The sequence below is a fragment of the Lithobates pipiens genome, unplaced genomic scaffold, assembly GCF_037356315.1.
Source record: "Lithobates pipiens isolate NorthernLeopardFrog02 unplaced genomic scaffold, aLitPip1_a1.2 Scaffold_10, whole genome shotgun sequence".
Classification (NCBI taxonomy): Eukaryota; Metazoa; Chordata; class Amphibia; order Anura; family Ranidae; genus Lithobates; species Lithobates pipiens.
The window spans coordinates 219,195,772-219,217,002 of NW_027507686.1; the positions used below are offsets into that span (position 1 = coordinate 219,195,772).

The 21,231-nt window shown below is 43.6% G+C and overlaps 1 long non-coding RNA gene across 1 annotated transcript; it reads left to right on the top strand.

The window, feature by feature from the left end:
• The first annotated feature begins 5,211 nt into the window (after nt 1-5,211).
• Nucleotides 5,212-7,432, top strand: LOC143940220 (uncharacterized). Its single transcript, XR_013263832.1, has 2 exons — nt 5,212-5,407; nt 7,276-7,432. It is a non-coding gene; the product is annotated as an uncharacterized LOC143940220 (long non-coding RNA).
• The last annotated feature ends 13,799 nt before the right edge of the window (nt 7,433-21,231 follow it).

Below are 21,231 nucleotides of genomic sequence, written 5' to 3' on the forward strand. Positions count from 1 at the left end.
CCCTCAGTTGCAGTGAAGGGAACACTTAAGGTGTCAGCATACCAAGACATTTTAGACCATTTCATGCTCCCAACTTTGTGGGAACAGTTTGGGGATGGCACCTTTCTGTTCCAACATGACTGCTCACCAGTGCACAAAGCAAGGTCCATGAAGACATGGATGAGCGAGTTTGGGGTGAAGGATCAATTAACTTAGTACATTCAGCCTGCCCACTAATGGTTTGAATCTCGACCGGTTTTTGCAGAACCAGCCTAGATTCCAAACATGTATGGCCGTCCTTTGTCTTCCTTAAGGAGGGAGCAAACAGTTCGCAATCACCCAGCCTCCCTCAGCCACACAGGCAGTATTCAGTTTCGATGAGTATGCTGACTCACACTTACATTCAGCCTGCCAATACACTGTTTAAATTTCAGCTGGTTCCTGCTAAACTGGCACAGATTCAAACTGTGAATAGCTTGCCTAAAAACATGGCCGTACGCCACCCAGATCAGCATTTTTCTGCAGCAGATATGACCAAGTGTTTACATTCAGCTGTGACCACTCAGCCTGTACACATCAATGTTTACATGTAATGACACATGGTGCAATTACCTGCGGTATGGGACAGATAAGCAGCCCCGTACATAAATTGTCTGTGTAAAGAATCGCTTGTCTCTCCCTAGCTGCATGTCATTGCTCCTCAAAGAGCCGTAGAGGTACAGACGGCTTCCATCTATAGCTAAATGTAACCACCAGGCTATGCCTGCCACATAAATACTTCCGGAGGTGTATAGCCATGAATGGTCATGTGAATGATCCCTATGGCTAGTGATGGTGAACCTTGGCACCCCGGTTGTTTGAGAACTACATTTCCCAGGATGCTCATGTACTCTGCAGTGTAGTTGAGCATCATGGGAAATGTAGTTCCAAAACATCTGGGGTGCCAAGGTTTGCATCACTGCCTTAGGCTGATCTACCATTTACAGTATGAATAAAGTTACATCTGCTTATTTAAAGCAACCCTGTCATAAGAATGTCAGTCACACCTCACTTGGCTCCTCTTGCAGTATTTCTTTAAATAATCAATGAACTGACTGCATACAGTAATGTTTCCACCCAAAAAAAACAACCTTCTGTGATGTGTTTCGCCACTCCTGGCTTGTTCCTCTATCCTTGTGAGCAAGCCAGGAGTGGTGAAAGTTTTGTTTTTTAGCGTGGAGACATTACTGTATGCAGTCAGTGTATTGATTATTAAAAAAATAAATAAAAAAAATACTGCAAAAGGACTTAAGTGGAGTGTGACGTACATTCTCTCATATCTTTGATGAAGAGTGACTACAATGGTGAGCACCTAGGCCTAGGATGTCCATCGAGGCCAGTCTAGAGCAGCACTATGGCTCTGTGTATTTTTCCAACCCTGTCATAAGGTCCCTTGCACATGGAGCTGTCTAGTTGCAGTGTGTTCATATGCCCGAGAGGGGCAGGTGCAGCTCCCAGGCCCATGGCAAGCTTCAGCTGAATGCTGTGATACCCACATTTAGAGCCTTAAATGTTGCACTAAACGACCAGGAGGGACGCATTTCACCTAGACGACCCACATTTGCAAGGGTTCTCTCTGTACCAAATGAAGGTATAGCCCACCTATAAAAAAAAAAATGTCTACTTATATACTTACGTTTCTGGCATGCAATGTCCTAAAACTTTGCTGTATCACAAGTACTTGGCCACCAATGGTATTCAACAGTTCCAGGAACCCTAAATACCCGCTCTCCCCCTCCATGTACATAAATACCCGCTCTCCCCCTCTACATACATAAATACCCGCTCTCCCCCTCCACATACATAAATACCCGCTTTCCCCCTCTACATACATAAACACCCGCTCTCCCCCTCTACATACATAAATACCCGCTCTCCCCCTCCACATACATAAATACCCACTCTCCCCTTCCACATACATAAATACCCGCTCTCCCCCTCTACATACATAAATACCTGCTCTCCCCTTCCAAATGCATAAATGCCCGCTCTCCCCCTCCACATACATAAATACCCGCTCTCCCCCTCTACATACATAAATACCCGCTCTCCCCCTCCACATACATAAATACCCGCTCTCCCCCTCTACATACATAAACACCCGCTCTCCCCCTCTACATACATAAATACCCGCTCTCCCCCTCCACATACATAAATACCCACTCTCCCCCTCCACATACATAAATACCCGCTCTCCCCTTCCAAATGCTTAAATGCCCGCTCTCCCCCTCCACATACATAAATGCCCGCTCTCCCCTTCCACATACATAAATGCACCCACTTGCAGGCATAGATATCTGCACTGTACTGCTCCCCCCCTCTTGTCTGCTGGTAAACATACGGATCCCAGAGACAGCAGGGACTGTCCTTATTGCGCAGCGCAACTCAGGAATGCGCAGCGGCTGCACCCGAGAGCCGAGCTACAGATCAGCTTCGGGTGCTGACATCGCGGGCATGCTGGATGGGTAAGTGTCCATATTTTATAAGTCAACAGCTGTAGTATTTGTAGCTGCTGACTTAAAAAAAAAAAAAAAAAATGGCGGAACTCCACTTTAATGTATCCTTTGCAGTAAATTGGATATAAATTGGATATATTTTTTTTTAACTTACCTGAAACCGCTGTTGCTAGGCAGTCTTCCTATTCCGCAGTGCTTCCTTCTCTTCGGCGAGTGGCCCCGTTGCCATGTGTGTGTCCCAGAAACAATGGGGCCATTCACAAAGCGCCACGTGACTTACGCATGCGCAGTAGGAAATGGGCAGTGAAGCCGCAAGGCTCCACTGCCTGTTTCCCTTCGTTAAGATGAAGGTGCTGGCAGTCGAGCCGATGGACGGATCAGCCTCGGGTGCTAGACAGGTAAGTGTCCTTATTAAAAGTCAGCAGCTACAGCGTTTGTAGCTGCTGACTTTTAAAAAAACCAAAAAGGTGGCTGGAAGGTAAAAAAATGTTTAGGTTAAAGTATCCCCACCCCCATGTACTTACCTGAGCCGCATCTCAGTCCAGCGCTGTGCACGAGAGCAGCGTTTCTCCTCTCCACTCCTCTCCCCGCACTTACAGGCTTTGCTGAGAGCAGAGGGAACCATTGGTTCCTGCTGCAGTCAGTCAAATCATGTGACGACAAATTCGGGGGGAGGGGGGGCAGGTCCTCGCCTCACTGTCTGTGTCATTGGACACAGGCAGCGTAACCCGAGATTGAGCCCACAGGTGCACCACCATAGAAAGTAGCTTCCTATGGTGGAACACCAAGAAGAGGAGGAGCCAGGAGTGGTGGTGGGGGGAACCCCTAGAAGAGGAGGATTGGGGCCTCTCTGCAATTCCACTGCACCAAGCAGGTAAGTATAAACCTCTCCTGTTATTTAAAAAAAGATATTTAAAGTGGAGTTCCACCCATACAAAAAGTGTAGATGTTGACTGTTATTTAGCCCATGGACGTTAAAGGAGATTATATTAAGCATCTGTAATAACTATAGATGATGAGTAGAATGATCCCCAAGTCACCTTTGAAAGTAGGCTCTGAATCAGTCGAGCTTCACATTCCCAGGTAACCAGGATTGAACACCACAGAGTCCATCCCAAGGGGTTAGGGGGTAGGATCAAGGAATAAAACAACACATAGAAAAGGGAAAAGAAAAAAACGAAGAAAAAACAGTACAAATGAGGATAAAGCAAAAGTTCCAAAACTTTGGCGTTAGCCATAGAGGTAAAAAAAAACGATCCGACTTGGAATCAGTAGGCAGCAATTCTGCCCGTCGTAAAGTTAGGGGGGGAAAGTGAACGTTCGTACCGTTCCGCACGTATACCGAGAGATTCGTGCGAGCGAATATGTTATAGTAATCGGAATATCCGGGAACCTAGTTGTTGCGATTCGAAGGTTTTTTCTTACGAGCCACTACTTGCCAGGAGTCTTGAGACGAAACCTTCGACAGATGCGCTGGAGTAGCGTCCTCAGGAGATGGGAGAATGTTCCACAACTTTAGTAAGTCTAGGCCATCTTCCAAGCTGTTGATCGTCGTTGTTTGGCCTTCTCTGGTAATGGATAGTTTGCAAGGAAATCCCCATCTATATAGAATGTTGTGATTCCGAAGGGCTTTTGTGATAGGCAGGAGTGCCTTTCTTCGTTGCATTGTATGCTGCGAGAGATCTGCAAAAACCTGAAGGTTAGCATAGCGTTCCGGTGGCTGTTTGTTGGTTCGGAAAGCTGAGGTAAATTTTTCCTTAACCTGGAAAAAGTGGACTCTCATCAGCACATCTCTCGGAATGTTATCCGGGAGATGCGCAGGCTTCGGAAGACGATGTATTCTGTCGATCGCAAGATCCGATACCGGCAAATCTGGCAAGAAGGCCCCCATCAGCTCCTGAGCATACTGGAGAAGTTGCGCCGGTACGACCAGCTCTGGGACGCCTCTTAGCTTGAGGTTATTTCGCCTGGATCTGTCTTCTAAATCCGCGATTTTTGCTCTTAGCCAGGCCACCTCCTCCGTTTGGTCGTTCTGGGCATCTACCACTGAGTTAATAGCAGTTGCGAATTCGCCCATTTTGTGCTCCACGTGGTCGACTCTGACGCCCATAGCATTAATGTCCGACTTAAATCCCCTCATGCATTCCATCATGTCACCATGTAGGGTACTTCGTAGCGAGACCAACATGTCTCTCAAAGTTGTGTCGGATACCGGTTGGTTAGACGTGGGGAACATGTCTATGGTCTCCGATAATTCCCTAGTGTCCTCCAACTGATCACCCTCACCACTGACCTGTTCCGCACTGGGATTTTCAGACATCCTCGGTTTAGATTTTGCCGGACTGCGGGAAAGTGGAGTAGACATCCCCGGAGAACCATGAGGTGATCCTTTGTGGAGGTCCGGACTCGGGGCCTCCGATCCAGAGCCGCTGGATGCCGAAGGCGAGGCGCCGTCAGCGCCATCTTGGAGTAGGCCTCGAGGGTTCCGCGGGAAGAAATGTGGTAATTTCTTCAGTTGTGGTAAGTTTTTGCGTTTGCGAGTCATCTTGGCAGTATGAGGTGGAGATAAGTCGTCTAATGAAGCCAGTGGGAAACTTCAAAAGCACCCCGGATAATGAGTGTTCCTCTCGGTATTACGGAGCTACCGTCTCATGCGTCCATACTGTCGCGCGGTAGCCACGCCCCCGACCCCTGTCTTGTTTTTTAAAGGCACTGATGTTGACTGTTATTAATCGGACACTTACCAGTCACAGAGTCATTCTTATAGGCTCTCATCTTGATATTTTGCAGGAATGGGGTGTGACCCGGCTAATGTTTCGGTACGATTCTGAACCGTTTGGGAAAGAGCGAGATGCAGCCATCATGAAACTGGCCAAGGAAGCTGGTGTAGAAGTCATTGTGGAGAGCTCTCATACCCTGTATGACTTGGACAAGTAAGTCATGATAATAGTGTGTGTCTCCTTCCATACTGTATCCGTCCAATTAATGAACCTTTAGGGTAAAAGCAGTGGTGTCGAGCTCTATTTCATCACATGCTGCATCAGAATTATGATCGCCCTTAAAGGGCCAGTTGTATCTGTAAGACTAGATGTCCAGTTCACCCCTCCCCCCCCCCCATCCATCATCAGAAGTGAGTCTTCTACACTCCTTTTCATCACAGTGCCTCCCCCCCCTCCTTACCTTGTGCTGCTGCCGGGAAGAAGCTGAGGGCGGACTGGGAAGTATAAAGTGCAAGGTCTGGAGGAGGACCAGAAGAGGGCTGGAGTCTGCTGAATGCTGAGGCCAAAGGGCTGTGGCTGTACAAAAGTTCCATCATCCTCTTTGCTGCCCACTGCTGAGACAAGGTGGGGGCATAGACAAGGGGGGTCAAGCGCCACGTTAAATGGCCTGGTTGGCCTAATTTGGCCAGTGGGCTTTGTGTTTGACATGTGCTTTAGGGCTAATTTACAGCACACCTATGCATTGGTGTCAGCGCATTGCTTGCCATTCATTTTGAATATCACCCTGATGCACTAAGGCAATGCAAATGCATTGCAGCACTTGGCAATTCACCCTAGTGTGTTGCAGCAAAGATTTTGTGACATGTCCTAAAACTTGGGCATTTCTATGAATGAAAAGCCCATTGAATTTATTGGGCTGCTTTAAAACAAAGTTTTAGGCCACTTTTGCATCTTGGCTTACTGTAGTGTAGTAGGACAGATGGGGGGGGGGAAAAAATCTCTTGTGCATCTGAGGTTTTCTTTGATCTGCTCAGTTCTGTTAGCTTGGTGTGGTAATCAGAGAGGGCAGACGCATAGAGGTCCACTTCCTGGCAGCACTAGGGTTGTCGGTTTGGATCCCCACCACAGCACTACCTGCCTGGAGCTTGCATGTTCTCCCTGTGCCTGCGTGGGTTTCTTCTGGGTACTCCGGTTTCTTCCCATGCTCCAAAGACATGCTGGTAGGTTCCTCTCTAAATTGGCTCTAGTATGAATGTGAGTTAGGGACCTTAGATTGTAAGCTCCTTGATGACAGGGACTGTTGTGAATGTACAATATACAGTATTGAAAAGTGAAAATGGGAGTTTTAAGGTGCAAATTATTCAAATTGAGAACAATATCAATGTCATACATTTTGTTTAATTGTTAAAAACGTATTATGTTAAAACCAACACATGAAATTCATGTGGTCGTTGTACAAAAGTTTTTCGCCTCTACATGTTTTGCCATAATCATGGCTTCCTCAGGAGCTTTTGCAAGACCTTATGTACAGTATCATTATAAATAAACTAAATTCATTTTTAAGTAAACAATCGAATGAGAACACAATACATATAGAGACCATATGGGTCTACAAATCTACATTTAATACGTTACACAAATACAATTAAAAAAATGTGTGTGTGTGTGTGTGTATGTATGTATATATGTATGTATGTGTGTGTATATATATATATATATATATATATATATATATATATATATATATATATATACTATATATACTATATATATATATAAATTGTGTGTGTAGATCAGCTGATGAATGATCTCTCACCCCAAGTGCAAGCACAGCCCAGAGGACTATTAAGACCCCCAGGCAGCCCGGCAAAGTATACACTTTAGGTTCAGCTGCATTTGCCTAAATTAATTTATTTATTTGATTATTTACGTTTTCGCTTATGTGTTGTAGTAACGCATGTGCTGCAAAATGCTTTATCATAAATCGTGGCATTCTGCGTGTCCGCAGTCTGTTTGTTTTAAATGGGACTCAGGAAAAATCACTCCCTATTTTTCTTCTTTTTTTTTTTTTCTTACCACAGCTCACTCCAACACGCACTGACATGGGAAAGGAAGTGCAGCTCCATAGGTTGATGCTTTGCTGTCTACGGTCTATGTGGACAGCTTTACCCCAGATGTCTGCATACTTAGTTGCTAAATGTTGTACCTTCATTAAATGTAACCACATTGCTACACTTAGAGGCGCGTCTCTTCTCTTTTATACTTGGTTGTGACATGCCGCTACTTGTATATCAAGACAACGCTCGTTTATCAAGTCAAAATGTATTTAAAAATGTTGCTTGTCTTGCAAAATGCTCTCAAACCAAGGTTTTACTGTATACTAGTTTGAAGATCATAGTGAGGACCCTATAGTGTCCCTATGGGAAAAAAAAACTATACTGATGTTATATAGTTACTTTTTGTGGATGTAGTAAAGACCCTTTTGGAAGGGGCATTGTTGTAAGGTGCACCCAGTGGGTTATTTTACCTTTTACACACTGACCAACATTACATTTGTACAAACTCTAGTAGTTGGCATATTCCTCCACCTGTGAGGACAACCAGCACTATAATAGTCACATCCAAACTTCCAATTTTATGTTTACTTCACCCTCACCCTCCTGTATTCATCTGACTGCGTCCGGGCTCAGACACCCAGACCTATTCGCAGGTAACTGGTGTGCGGCTACCTGATAACAGCGGTCATTGCTATTCACAAGGTCACCTGTCATTTGAGGCATTGACTCTTGCCACTGGAAACCATTATATGCGGGTAAATGCCCATGTGAAGGGGACCATAGACTTCCCTACCTGCTGCTGTGACCAGCCTTACCCCTTCTTTGCTCCCAGTTTTCAGTAAATACCTGTATATCTCAAATTACTGTATCTTGACTCTTATCCCCTTTTTCTTTTCTATATAGAATCATTGATCTGAATGGTAACAGCCCCTCACTCACCTACAAGAGATTTCAGGCTATCATCAGCCGAATAGAGCTTCCTCGCCAACCTGTACCCAGCATCACACGTCAGCAGATGGAAAAGTGCTGAGCTGAGATTAAAAGCACACACGATGACACCTATGGTGTGCCGTCTCTGGAGGAACTCGGTAAGACATTTTATTTTATTGTGCCACTGGTAAATGCCCTCAAAAAAATTTCTGGCAAGACGCCCTTTAAAATAATCGGCAGTCTTGAGGCACCCCACTCTGAAATATAAAAAAAATATTCTAAGGCTACTTCACACTGAGCTGCTATAGCGCTAAAAATAGCGCACGCAAATCGCTTGTAAAACGCCTCTCCTGTCACTCCAGTGCAAAAGCCCAAGTGCTTTCACACCGGAGCGGTGTGCTGGCAGGACGCTTAAAGTCCTGCAAGTAGAATCTTTGAGGCGCTTTAGGAGCAGTGTATACACCGCTCTTAATGGCCCTTGCCCATTGAAATCAATGGGCAGCGCCGGCAAAGCGGAGCTTTTAACCCTTTTCGGGCACTAGCGGGAGTTAAAAGGGCCCTGCTAACAGCCGAAAATCACTGCTAACAATAGCGGCGTATTACCGCCGCAGCGCCTCAGTGTGAAAGTGCCCTAATAGTTTTGCATATTGCAGCAACATCCACACACACTTAGGATCCCAACATTGGAGGTGATTTATTCTTCCAAAGCAAATATACCTTTGTACACTGGTACTGACTAGTATTCTTTTCCCTCAGTTTCTCTTACTCACTCAGCTAATGTGCCCCCAGTGCTGATGGAGAAGAGCAGGGGAGGGACAAAATGTGCAGGGGCCCAACGTCCTCCTTATCAACCAATGACCTCATTGGTTGTTAGGTCACTGGCATCTGGGAGGTTGTAATGCACAATGAAAACCTTTTGGCTTTGTGTAACTAAAAGGCAGGCATAATGGGGCGGCACAGTGGTGTAGTGGTTAGCACTCTCACATAGCAGTAAGAGGTCGCTGGTTCAAATCCCAACCATGACACTACCTGCCTGGAGTTTGCATGTTCTCCCTGTGTCTGCGTGGGTTTCCTCCGGGTACTCCGGTTTCCTCCCACACTCCAAAGACAGGCAGGGAGGTTAATTGGCTTCTGTCCAAAATTGGCCCTAGTATAAGAATGGGGACCTTGGATTGTGGGCTCCTTGAGGGTAGGGACTGATGTGAGTGTGCAATGTACAGGGATGGGGGCAATTGTAGACACTCACTCAGGTTGAACTAGATGGACTGGTGTCTTCATTCAACCTTAATAACTATGAAACTATAATCAACCCTCTTGCTTGTATACAATTTCTTTATTGTACATCATGGGACACAGGGCCTTAAGTAATTACTTAATGGGTTATAGCCTACCATCAGGCATTGACACTGGTAAACCCTAATTAAGGAAGTTTACTCCCTATATATCCCCTCCTCCTTCCAGGAGTACATCAGTTTTTTTGCCAGATCCTAAGGTGTTGCTCACGAGTTAAGAAGTGCTCTGAGGAGCTCTAAGAGGGATCCATGTAGGGTTGCCACCTGTCCAGGATTCACCCGGACAGTTCGGGTTTGGAATCATGCGTCCGGGTTTCAGACTGCCTGAAACCCGGACACATTATTTAGACTGGACTATGGCTTGCGGCAGGGTTTCTGGCTGCAGTAGTCTAAGCTGAGAGTGTCTGTTACACTCTTTTTCACACTGCCCAAAGCCAACACTAACACCCCCCTGCCCCAAACACATACAGACGGGAGAGTAGAGAGGGCACAATCTGCACCTCTTCCCCCCACCCCTACCCCTCTGTGTCTGCCCACACTCCAATCCCTGGCGCTGTGTCTCAGAAAAGGAAAGTTAGGGCTGGAAATTTTAAGTCCAGCAGCCTCAGATACATCTGGATGACAGCTGCTGACTGCCAAGGGGTGAGTGAGCTCACCATCCATCCCTGTGTGTGACTGAATTCTCCCCCCCTTCTCTCTCCTGCCTCTGAGTACACTAAGGCAAATAAGGGTTCTCAGAGCACCCCTTACATCAGTGTTCGCCTTTACACCAGAGGCCACAGTGTTTCCCCTTACATCAGAGTCCTCTCCATACATCAGAGTTCTCAGTGTTCTCCTTTAAATCAGAGTTCCCAGACCATCCCTTATGTCAGAGTCCCCAGAGTTCTCCCTTACATCAGAGTCTGCAGAGTCCCCCCTTACAGTGAAAGGGAACTCAGCGAGTTCAGATGTAAAAGGGAAACTTTGTGGACTCTGATGTAAAGGGGGACTCTTGTTATAAACTTCATATGATTAGAAATGTTATTTAATAGCAAAGTATATGTATAGTTTATACTATAGGAAAGAAATTGCCGTGCGCCACTAAAGTTTTCGGGTTTGACTTAAAGAAAAGGTGGCAACCATAGATCCATGCTGGATTTAAATTCCTTCATAAAAAGAAACCAGATCCATCCAGAAGTGCCACTGAGGCCTAACATGGATGATACCTGGGACCTCGTATCCAAAGCCTGAGGTTTTGCCTGTAATGCCTCTCTTAGTAGGGCTGGACCCCAGGAACCCAGGGCTTAGGTCTTGTTACATTACCTCAAGCTTCCTGATCTGGGGTGCTATGCAAGGCCCAAGGCAGTTGGACCCCGTTTTAACTGACCCAGTCCTTGAAGGTTTGTTAAATGTAACCCGCCGTGATGGGTGAAAGCTGGATTTTCTGTTAAATCAGCACAATCTTACAGCGAGAACAAGGTAAAGTAAGAGAGACTTAGATTTTAAAAACATCTACACATTTCTTTCATTGAAGGAAAAATGTTGTCATGCCTTAAAATCTCCATTAGATGGTCACATACCTTACTCAGTTGTCTTTCACAGTTTGCTCAGTTCCGTGCCTGGCTGTATAGCGTGTGGAAGCAGATTTTTGCAAGATTGGAAAAGCTTCAAAAAAATGTATTTTTTTTCCTTCCCCTGATGGGTCCAGAGGGTTAGGGGGACAGCAGAGCTGTATCCCCCTTTCATTACCCCCCCCCCCCCCCCCGGCGTGGGGGAGATGGATGATGCCGCTATTATACCACTGGAAGTTTGTTACTGTGGCTGTATTTTTTACCCAGGTTACTGCAGACTTGTCCTGTAGACAATGCAGAGATGCTTAAAGATCCAACAGATAAGAAGTTGGAATCCCTGCTAAAGTCTGCTTTTTCCATAGCAGGTGCCATCACCCAGCCTGCAGTCACCACGATAGGCGTCTGCCAATCCCTACAGGACCAATTCAAACAGGTTCTTAGAAAGCATCCTACTCAACTAGCTCAAGATTTGGCTGAACTACCTAAGGCATTATGTTTTGCCATAGATGCCATCAAAGACTCTATTCACCAGGCATCTCACTTCACGCTTATGCTTGTACCTATGTGCAGAATCTTGTGGTTGAAAAATTGGTCAGCTGAAACCCCATGTAAAAACTTCCTAGCTGGGTTTGCGACTATTTGGAGAAGACTTGGATAAATATATCAAGACAAGCTGGAATTCCGAGACTTTGCACCATCTCGCTTCCTGAGGTCAAGCATTCCCAAAGATCCAGAGAAAAAACAGTCTCTGTTTCAGCCACTAGACCGATGAACCACTTCAGCCCCGGAAGGTTTTACCCCCTTCCTGACCAGAGCACATTTTACAATTTGGCACTGTGTCACTTTAACTGCTAATTGCGCGGTCATGCAATGCTCTAAACAAAATTTGCATCCTTTTTTTCCCACAAATAGAGCTTTCTTTTGATGGTATTTGATTGCTTCTGTGATTTTATTTTTTATTTTTTGCGATATAAATGGAAAAAGACCAAAAATGTGGAAAAAAAAATAATATTTTCTACATTTTGTTATAAAAAAAACAATAAACTCAATTTTAGTCATACATTTAGGCCAAAATTTATTCAGCCACATGGCAGGGCAGTACAACCCCCCCCCCCCCAAATGACCCCATTTTGGAAAGTAGACACCCCAAGGAAATTGTTGCGCCCATTGAATATTTAATTTTTTTTTGTCCCAAGTGACTGAATAATGACAAAACAAATTTTACAAAAATGTATCACTAAATTATATATTGCTCACACATGCCATGGTCATATGTGGAATTGCACCCCAAAATACATTTTGCTGCTTGTCACATGTGTGTGACTTTTGGGAGCCTAGTTGCATACGGGGCACGCAAAAACCAATCACCGCCTGCAGGCTTTCTAAGGGTGTAAATTTTTGATTTCACTCCTCATTACCTATCTCAGTTTCGAAGGCCATAAAATGCCAAGATGGCACACAAAAAATGGTCTGCAAAATGCTCACCATACCTCTCATTGGAGTGTCTACTTTCCAAAATGGGGTCATTTGAGGGGGTTTTGAACTATCCTGGCATTTTATGCACAACATTTAGAAGCTTATGTCGCATATCACCCACTCTTCTAACCACTTGAAGACAAAGCCCTTTCTGACACTTTTTGTTTACATGAAAAAAAAATTTTTGCAAGAAAATGACTTTGAACCCCCAAACATTATATATTTTTTAAAGCAAAGGCCCTGCAGATTAAAATGGTGGGTGTTTCATTTTTTTTTTTCACACAGTATTTGCGAAGCGATTTTTCAAACTCTTTTTTTGGGGAATAAACACACTTTTTAAAATTTGAATGTGCTAAAACACACTAAATTGCCCAAATGTTTGATGAAATAAAAAAGATGATCTTTGGCTGAGTACATGGATACGAAACACAACCTGCTTTAAAATTGAGCACAAACGTGCAATGGCGTCAAACTATATACATTTTTAAAAGCCTTTAATAGCCTTTACAGGGTACCACTTTAAATTTACAGGGGAGATCTACTGCTAAAATTACTGCCCTCGATCTGACCTTTGCGGCGATGCCTCGCATGGTGCAATTGCTGTTTACATTTGACGCCAGACCGATGCATGCATTTGCGCAAGAGCAGGGGGGGACAGGGGTGTTTTTTTTTTTTTTTTAAATGGGTTCAATTAGACCCTAGATCTCTCCTCTGCTCTCAAAACATCTGAAAACACCAAGATCGGTGTGATAAAATGCTTTCCCAATATCCTAATGGCGCTGTTTACATCCGGCGAAATCTAAGTCTAAATCTAGCTTCCTGTTTCTTAGACCATAGAGATGATTGGAGCCATTCTGGTCTCTGATGAGCTCTATAGTCAGCTGGCCGAATCACCAGCTGCATTCTCAGGCTCCCTGTTGGGACAGGAGAGCCAGAGAAAAAACATGGAAGATGGGGGGGGGCATTCCCTCCCACTACTTGTAAAAGCAGTCTAGGGGCTAATTAGTCGCTAGGATTGCTTTTACATGAAAGCCGACCGCTGCCTGAAAAGGATGATACCTAAACCTGCAGGCATCATTCTGGTATAACCACTCAGTCCAGCAACATACCAGTACGTTGCTGGTCCTTGTTGGGCATATATTGTAATCTCTTTTTTTTTCATGCAGCCTGTGGGCTGAACGAAAAAAAAGAGATTGATCGGTGGGTATGCCCACCATTAGAATACCTCCCTTCATCCACCCACTTCTAATGATGGGCATACGTGCACCATTTATATATGCCGAAGCATGGAGGCATCCGCCCCAAAAGTTAGGAGCAAATCGCTCCTCCGCCCCTGCTGCCCCCATGCTTCAGCATATATACTCTTTTTTTTTTTGGTTTAACTGTGGTGGTGAAATCACCTCCTACAGCGCTGGAGTCACGGCTTTATGTATCGTGGGAGCAAACACTTTTGCTGTCAAGATAAATAAATCCGAGCTGCAACTGAATGGCGTGCCTGCTAAGCAAATGATGGTTAACATGCAAATCGCACATATCTACAACCTGTAAATTGCACATATCTACAACATGCAAATCGCACATATCTGCATTCTGTAAATCACATTCTGTAAATCGCACATATCTGCATTCTGTAAATCACACATCTGCATTCTGTAAATCGCACATATCTACAACATACAAATCGCATATATCTAAAATCTGGAAATTGCACATATCTACAACCTGTAAATTGTACATATCTACAACCTGTAAATTGCACATATCTACAACATGCAAATTGCACATATCTACAACCCGTAAATTGCACATATCTACAACATGAAAATCGCACATACCTACAACCTGTATATTGCACATATCTACAACCTTCAAAAGAGATGTGCATTCTGTAAATCACACATCTGCATTCTGTAAATCGCACATATCTACAACATGCAAATTGCACATATCTACAACCTTAAAATCGTAGATTTCTACAACATGCAAATCGCACATATCTACAACATGCAAATCGCAAATATCAACAACATGCAAATCGCACATATCTACAGCATGCAAATCGCACATAATGATGGGCATACGTGCACCATTTATATATGACGAAGCATGGGGGCATCCGCCCCAAAAGTTAGGAGCAAATCGCTCCTCCGCATCTGCTGCCCCCATGCTTTGGCATATATGCTCTTTTTTGTTGTTGTTTAACTGTGGTGGTGAAATCACCTCCTACAGCGCTGGAGTCACGGCTTTATGTTTTGTGGGAGCAAACGCTGTTGCTGTCAAGATAGAGAAATCCTCGCTGCAACTGAATGGCGTACCTGCTAAGCAAATGATGGTTAACAATAAAACAAAGTAATATTACATTATAACAGTAAGACATATACCTGCAAAGCAAATACAATAAAAAAATTAATAAAAAACATTGTTAACTCAATCTGTGCCTTAAATATATATATGCCAAAGCAATTTGTAACCTGCAACCTGTAAATCACACATATCTACAACATGCAAATCGCACATATCTACAACCTGTAAATCGCACATATCTACAACCTGTAAATTGCACATATCTACAACATGCAAATTGCATATAACTACAACTTGTAAAAAGCACATATCTCCATTCTGTTAATCACATTCTGTAAATTGCACATATCTACAACATGCAAATCGCACATATCTACAACATGCAAATCGCACATATCTACAACATGCAAATCGCACATATCTACAACATGCAAATAGCACATATCTACAACCTGTAAATTGCACATATCTACAAAATGTAATTTGCACATATCTTGCCTAGCCGCATACAGGACACGCAAAAACCAATCACCGCCTGCAGGCTTTCGAAGGGTGTAAATTTTTGATTTCACTCCTCACTACCTATCTCAGTTTCGAAGGCCATAAAATGCCAAGATGGCACAAAAAAATGGTCTGCAAAATGCTCACCATACCTCTCACCAAATGGGTCATTGGGGTGTCTACTTTCCAAAATGGGGTTATTTGAGGGGGTTCTGAACTATCCTGGCATTTTATGCACAACATTTAGAAGCTTATGTCACACATCACCTACTCTTCTAACCAGTTGAAGACAAAGCCCTTTCTGACACTTTATGTTTACATGAAAAAAAAATTTTTGCAAGAAAATGACTTTGAACCCCCAAACATTATATATTTTTTAAAGCAAAGGCTCTGCAGATTAAAATAGTGGGTGTTCCATTTTTTTTTCACACAGTATTTGCGAAGCGATTTTTCAAACGCTTATTTGGGGAATAAACACACTTTTTAAAATTTGAATGCGCCAAAACACACTAAATTGCCCAAATGTTTGACGAAATAAAAAAGACGATCTTTGGCTGAGTACATGGATACGAAACACGACCTGCTTTAAAATTGAGCACAAACGTGCAATGGCTTCAAACTACATACATTTTTAAAAGCCTTTAATAGCCTTTACAGGGTACCACTTTAAATTTACAGGGGAGGTCTACTGCTAAAATTACTGCCCTCGATCTGACCTTCGCGGCGATGCCTCGCATGGTGCAATTTCTGTTTATATTTGACGCCAGACCGATGCTTGCATTTGCGCGAGAGCAGGGGAGGACAGGGGTGCTTTTTTTTATTTATTTATTTTTAAATGGGTTCTATTAGACCCTAGATCTCTCCTCTGCCCTCAAAGCATCTGACAACACCAAGTCATCAAATGCTCGTAGCTTCTGGTTTCTTAGACCATAGAGATGATTGGAGCCATTCTGGTCTCTGATGAGCTCTATAGTCAGCTGGCCGAATCACCGGCTGCATTCTCAGGCTCCCTGTTGGGACAGGAGAGCCAGAGAAAAACATGGAAGATGGGGGGGGGGTCATTCCCTCCCACGGCTTCTAAAAGCAGTCTAGAGGCTAATTAGCCGCTAGGATTGCATTTACATGAAAGCCGACCGCTGCCTGAAAAGGATGATACCTAAACCTGCAGGCATCATTCTGGTATAACCACTCAGTCCAGCAACATACCAGTACGTTGCTGGTCCTTGTTGGGTATATATTGTAATATTTTTTTTTTCATGCAGCCTGTGGGCTGAACGAAAAAAAAGAGATTGATCGGTGGGTATGCCCACCATTAGATACCTCCCTTCATCCACCCACTTCTAATGATGGGCATACGTGCACCATTTATATATGCCGAAGCATGGGGGCATCCGCCCCAAAAGTTAGGAGCAAATCGGCATATATACTCTTTTTTTTTTTTTTGTTTAACTGTGGTGGTGAAATCACCTCCTACAGCGCTGGAGTCACGGCTTTATGTATCGTGGGAGCAAACGCTGTTGCTGTCAAGATAAATAAATCTGCGCTGCAACTGAATGGCGTGCCTGCTAAGCAAATGATGGTTAACATGCAAATCGCACATATCTACAACCTGTAAATTGCACATATCTACAACCTGTAAATAGCACATATCTGCATTCTGTAAATCGCATTCTGTAAATCGCATTCTGTAAATCGCACATATCTGCATTCTGTAAATCAGACATCTGCATTCTGTAAATTGCACATATCTACAACATGCAAATCACACATATATACAACATGTAAATCGCACATATCTACAACTTGCAAATCGCACAAATCTACAACATGCAAATCGCACATATCTACAACCTGTAAATCGCACATATCTACAACCCATAAATTGCACATATCTACATCATGCAAATCGCACATATCTACAACCTGTAAATAGCACATATCTACAACATGAAAATCGCACATATTTACAACATGCAAATCGCATATATCTACAACCTGTAAATAGCACATATCTAGTCTAGCCACATACGGGGCACGCTAAAACCAATCACCGCCTGCAGGCTTTCTAAGGGTGTACATTTTTGATTTCACTCCTCACTACCTATCTCAGTTTCGAAGGCCATAAAATGCCAAGATGGCACAAAAAAAAATGGTCTGCAAAATGCTCACCATACCTATCAGCAAATGGGTCATTGGGGTGTCTACCTTTCAAAATGGGGTCATTTGAGGGGGTTTTGAACTATCCTGGCATTTTATGCACAACATTTAGAAGCTTATGTCGCACATCACCTACTCTCCTAACCACTTGAAGACAAAGCCCTTTCTGACACTTTTTGTTTACATGAAAAAAACATTTTTTGCAAGAAAATGACTTTGAACCCCCAAACATTATATATATTTTAAAGCAAAGGCCCTGCAGATTAAAATGGTGGTTGTTTCATTTATTTATTTTTTGCACACAGCGTTTGCGAAGCGATTTTTCAAACGCATTTTTTGGGGAATAAACACACTTTTTAAAATTTGAATGCGCTACAACACACTAAATTGCCCAAATGTTTGATGAAATAAAAAAAGATGATCTTTGGCTGAGTACATGGATACGAAACACGACCTGCTTTAAAATTGAGCACAAACATGCAATGGCGTCAAACTACATACATTTTTAAAAGCCTTTAAAAGCCTTTACAGAGTACCACTTTTAATTTACAGGGGAGTTCTACTGCTAAAATTACTGCCCTCGATCTGACCTTCACGGCGATGCCTCGCATGGTGCAATTGCTGTTTACAGTTGACGCCAGACCGATGCTTGCATTTGCGCGAGATCAGGGGGGGGGACAGGGGTGCTTTTTTTTTTTTTCATTTTTTTTTTTTTTAAATGGGTTCTATTAGACCCTAGATCTCTCCTCTACCCTCAAAGCATCTGACAACACCAAGATCGGTGTGATAAAATGCTTTCCCAATTTCCTAATGGCGATGTTTACATCCGGCGAAATCGAAGTCATGAAATGCTCGTAGCTTCCAGTTTCTTAGACCATAGAGATGATTGGAGCCATTCTGGTCTCTGATGAGCTCTATAGTCAGCTGGCCGAATCACCGGCTGCATTCTCAGGCTCCCTGTTGGGACAGGAGAGCGAGAGAAAAACATGGAAGATGGTGGTGGGGGGCATTCTCTCCCCCTGCTTGTAAATGCAGTCTAGAGGCTAATTAGCCGATAGGATTGCTTTTACATGAAAGCCGACCACTGCCTGAAAAGGATGATACCTAAACCTGCAGGCATCATTCTGGTATAACCACTCAGTCCAGCAACATACCAGTACGTTGCTGGTCCTTGTTGGGCATATATTGTAATCTTTTTTTTTTTCATGCAGCCTGTGGGCTGAACGAAAAAAAGAGATTGATCGGTGGGTATGCCCACCATTAGATACCTCCCTTCATCCACCCACTTCTAATGATGGGCATACGTGCACCATTTATATATGCCGAAGCATGGGGGCATCCGCCCCAAACGTTAGGAGCAAATCGCTCTCTGCCCCTGCTGCCCCCATGCTTCGGCATATATACTCTTTTTTTTTGTTTAACTGTGGTGGTGAAATCACCTCCTACAGAGATGGAGTCACGTATTTATGTATCGTGGGAGCAAACTCTGTTGCTGTCAAGATAAATAAATCCGCGCTGCAACTGAATGGCGTACCTGCTAAGCAAATGATGGTTAACATGCAAATCGCACATATCTACAACATGCAAATCGCATATATCTACAAACCCGTAAATAGCACATATCTCCATTCTGTAAATTGCACATATCTACAAACTGTAAATTGCACATATCTAGCCTAGCCGCGTACGGGACACGCAAAAATCAATCACTGCCTGCAGGCTTTCTAAGGGTGTACATTTTTGATTTCACTCCTCACTACCTATCTCAGTTTCGAAAGCCATATAATGCCAAGATGGCACAAAAAAATGGTCTGCAAAATGCTCACCATACCTCTCAGCAAATGGGTCATTGGGGTGTCTACTTTCCAAAATGGGGTCATTTGAGGGGGTTTTGAACTATCCTGGCATTTTATGCACAACATTTAGAAGCTTATGTCGCATATCACCCACTCTTCTAACCACTTGAAGACAAAGCCCTTTCTGACACTTTTTGTTTACATGAAAAAAACATTTTTTGCAAGAAAATGACTTTGAACCCCCAAACATTATATATATTTTAACGCAAAGGCCCTGCAGATTAAAATGGTGGTTGTTTCATTTATTTATTTTTTGCACACAGCGTTTGCGAAGCGATTTTTCAAACGCATTTTTTGGGGAATAAACACACTTTTTAAAATTTGAATGCGCTACAACACACTAAATTGCCCAAATGTTTGATGAAATAAAAAAAGATGATCTTTGGCTGAGTACATGGATACGAAACACGACCTGCTTTAAAATTGAGCACAAACATGCAATGGCGTCAAACTACATACATTTTTAAAAGCCTTTAAAAGCCTTTACAGAGTACCACTTTTAATTTACAGGGGAGTTCTACTGCTAAAATTACTGCCCTCGATCTGACCTTCACGGCGATGCCTCGCATGGTGCAATTGCTGTTTACAGTTGACGCCAGACCGATGCTTGCATTTGCGCGAGATCAGGGGGGGACAGGGGTGCTTTTTTTTTTTTTCATTTTTTTTTTTTTTAAATGGGTTCTATTAGACCCTAGATCTCTCCTCTACCCTCAAAGCATCTGACAACACCAAGATCGGTGTGATAAAATGCTTTCCCAATTTCCTAATGGCGATGTTTACATCCGGCGAAATCGAAGTCATGAAATGCTCGTAGCTTCCAGTTTCTTAGACCATAGAGATGATTGGAGCCATTCTGGTCTCTGATGAGCTCTATAGTCAGCTGGCCGAATCACCGGCTGCATTCTCAGGCTCCCTGTTGGGACAGGAGAGCGAGAGAAAAACATGGAAGATGGTGGTGGGGGGCATTCTCTCCCCCTGCTTGTAAATGCAGTCTAGAGGCTAATTAGCCGATAGGATTGCTTTTACATGAAAGCCGACCACTGCCTGAAAAGGATGATACCTAAACCTGCAGGCATCATTCTGGTATAACCACTCAGTCCAGCAACATACCAGTACGTTGCTGGTCCTTGTTGGGCATATATTGTAATCTTTTTTTTTTTCATGCAGCCTGTGGGCTGAACGAAAAAAAGAGATTGATCGGTGGGTATGCCCACCATTAGATACCTCCCTTCATCCACCCACTTCTAATGATGGGCATACGTGCACCATTTATATATGCCGAAGCATGGGGGCATCCGCCCCAAACGTTAGGAGCAAATCGCTCTCCGCCCCTGCTGCCCCCATGCTTCGGCATATATACTCTTTTTTTTTGTTTAACTGTGGTGGTGAAATCACCTCCTACAGAGATGGAGTCACGTATTTATGTATCGTGGGAGCAAACTCTGTTGCTGTCAAGATAAATAAATCCGCGCTGCAACTGAATGGCGTACCTGCTAAGCAAATGATGGTTAACATGCAAATCGCACATATCTACAACATGCAAATCGCATATATCTACAAACCCGTAAATAGCACATATCTCCATTCTGTAAATTGCACATATCTACAAACTGTAAATTGCACATATCTAGCCTAGCCGCGTACGGGACACGCAAAAATCAATCACTGCCTGCAGGCTTTCTAAGGGTGTACATTTTTGATTTCACTCCTCACTACCTATCTCAGTTTCGAAAGCCATATAATGCCAAGATGGCACAAAAAAATGGTCTGCAAAATGCTCACCATACCTCTCAGCAAATGGGTCATTGGGGTGTCTACTTTCCAAAATGGGGTCATTTGAGGGGGTTTTGAACTATCCTGGCATTTTATGCACAACATTTAGAAGCTTATGTCGCACATCACCCACTCTTCTAA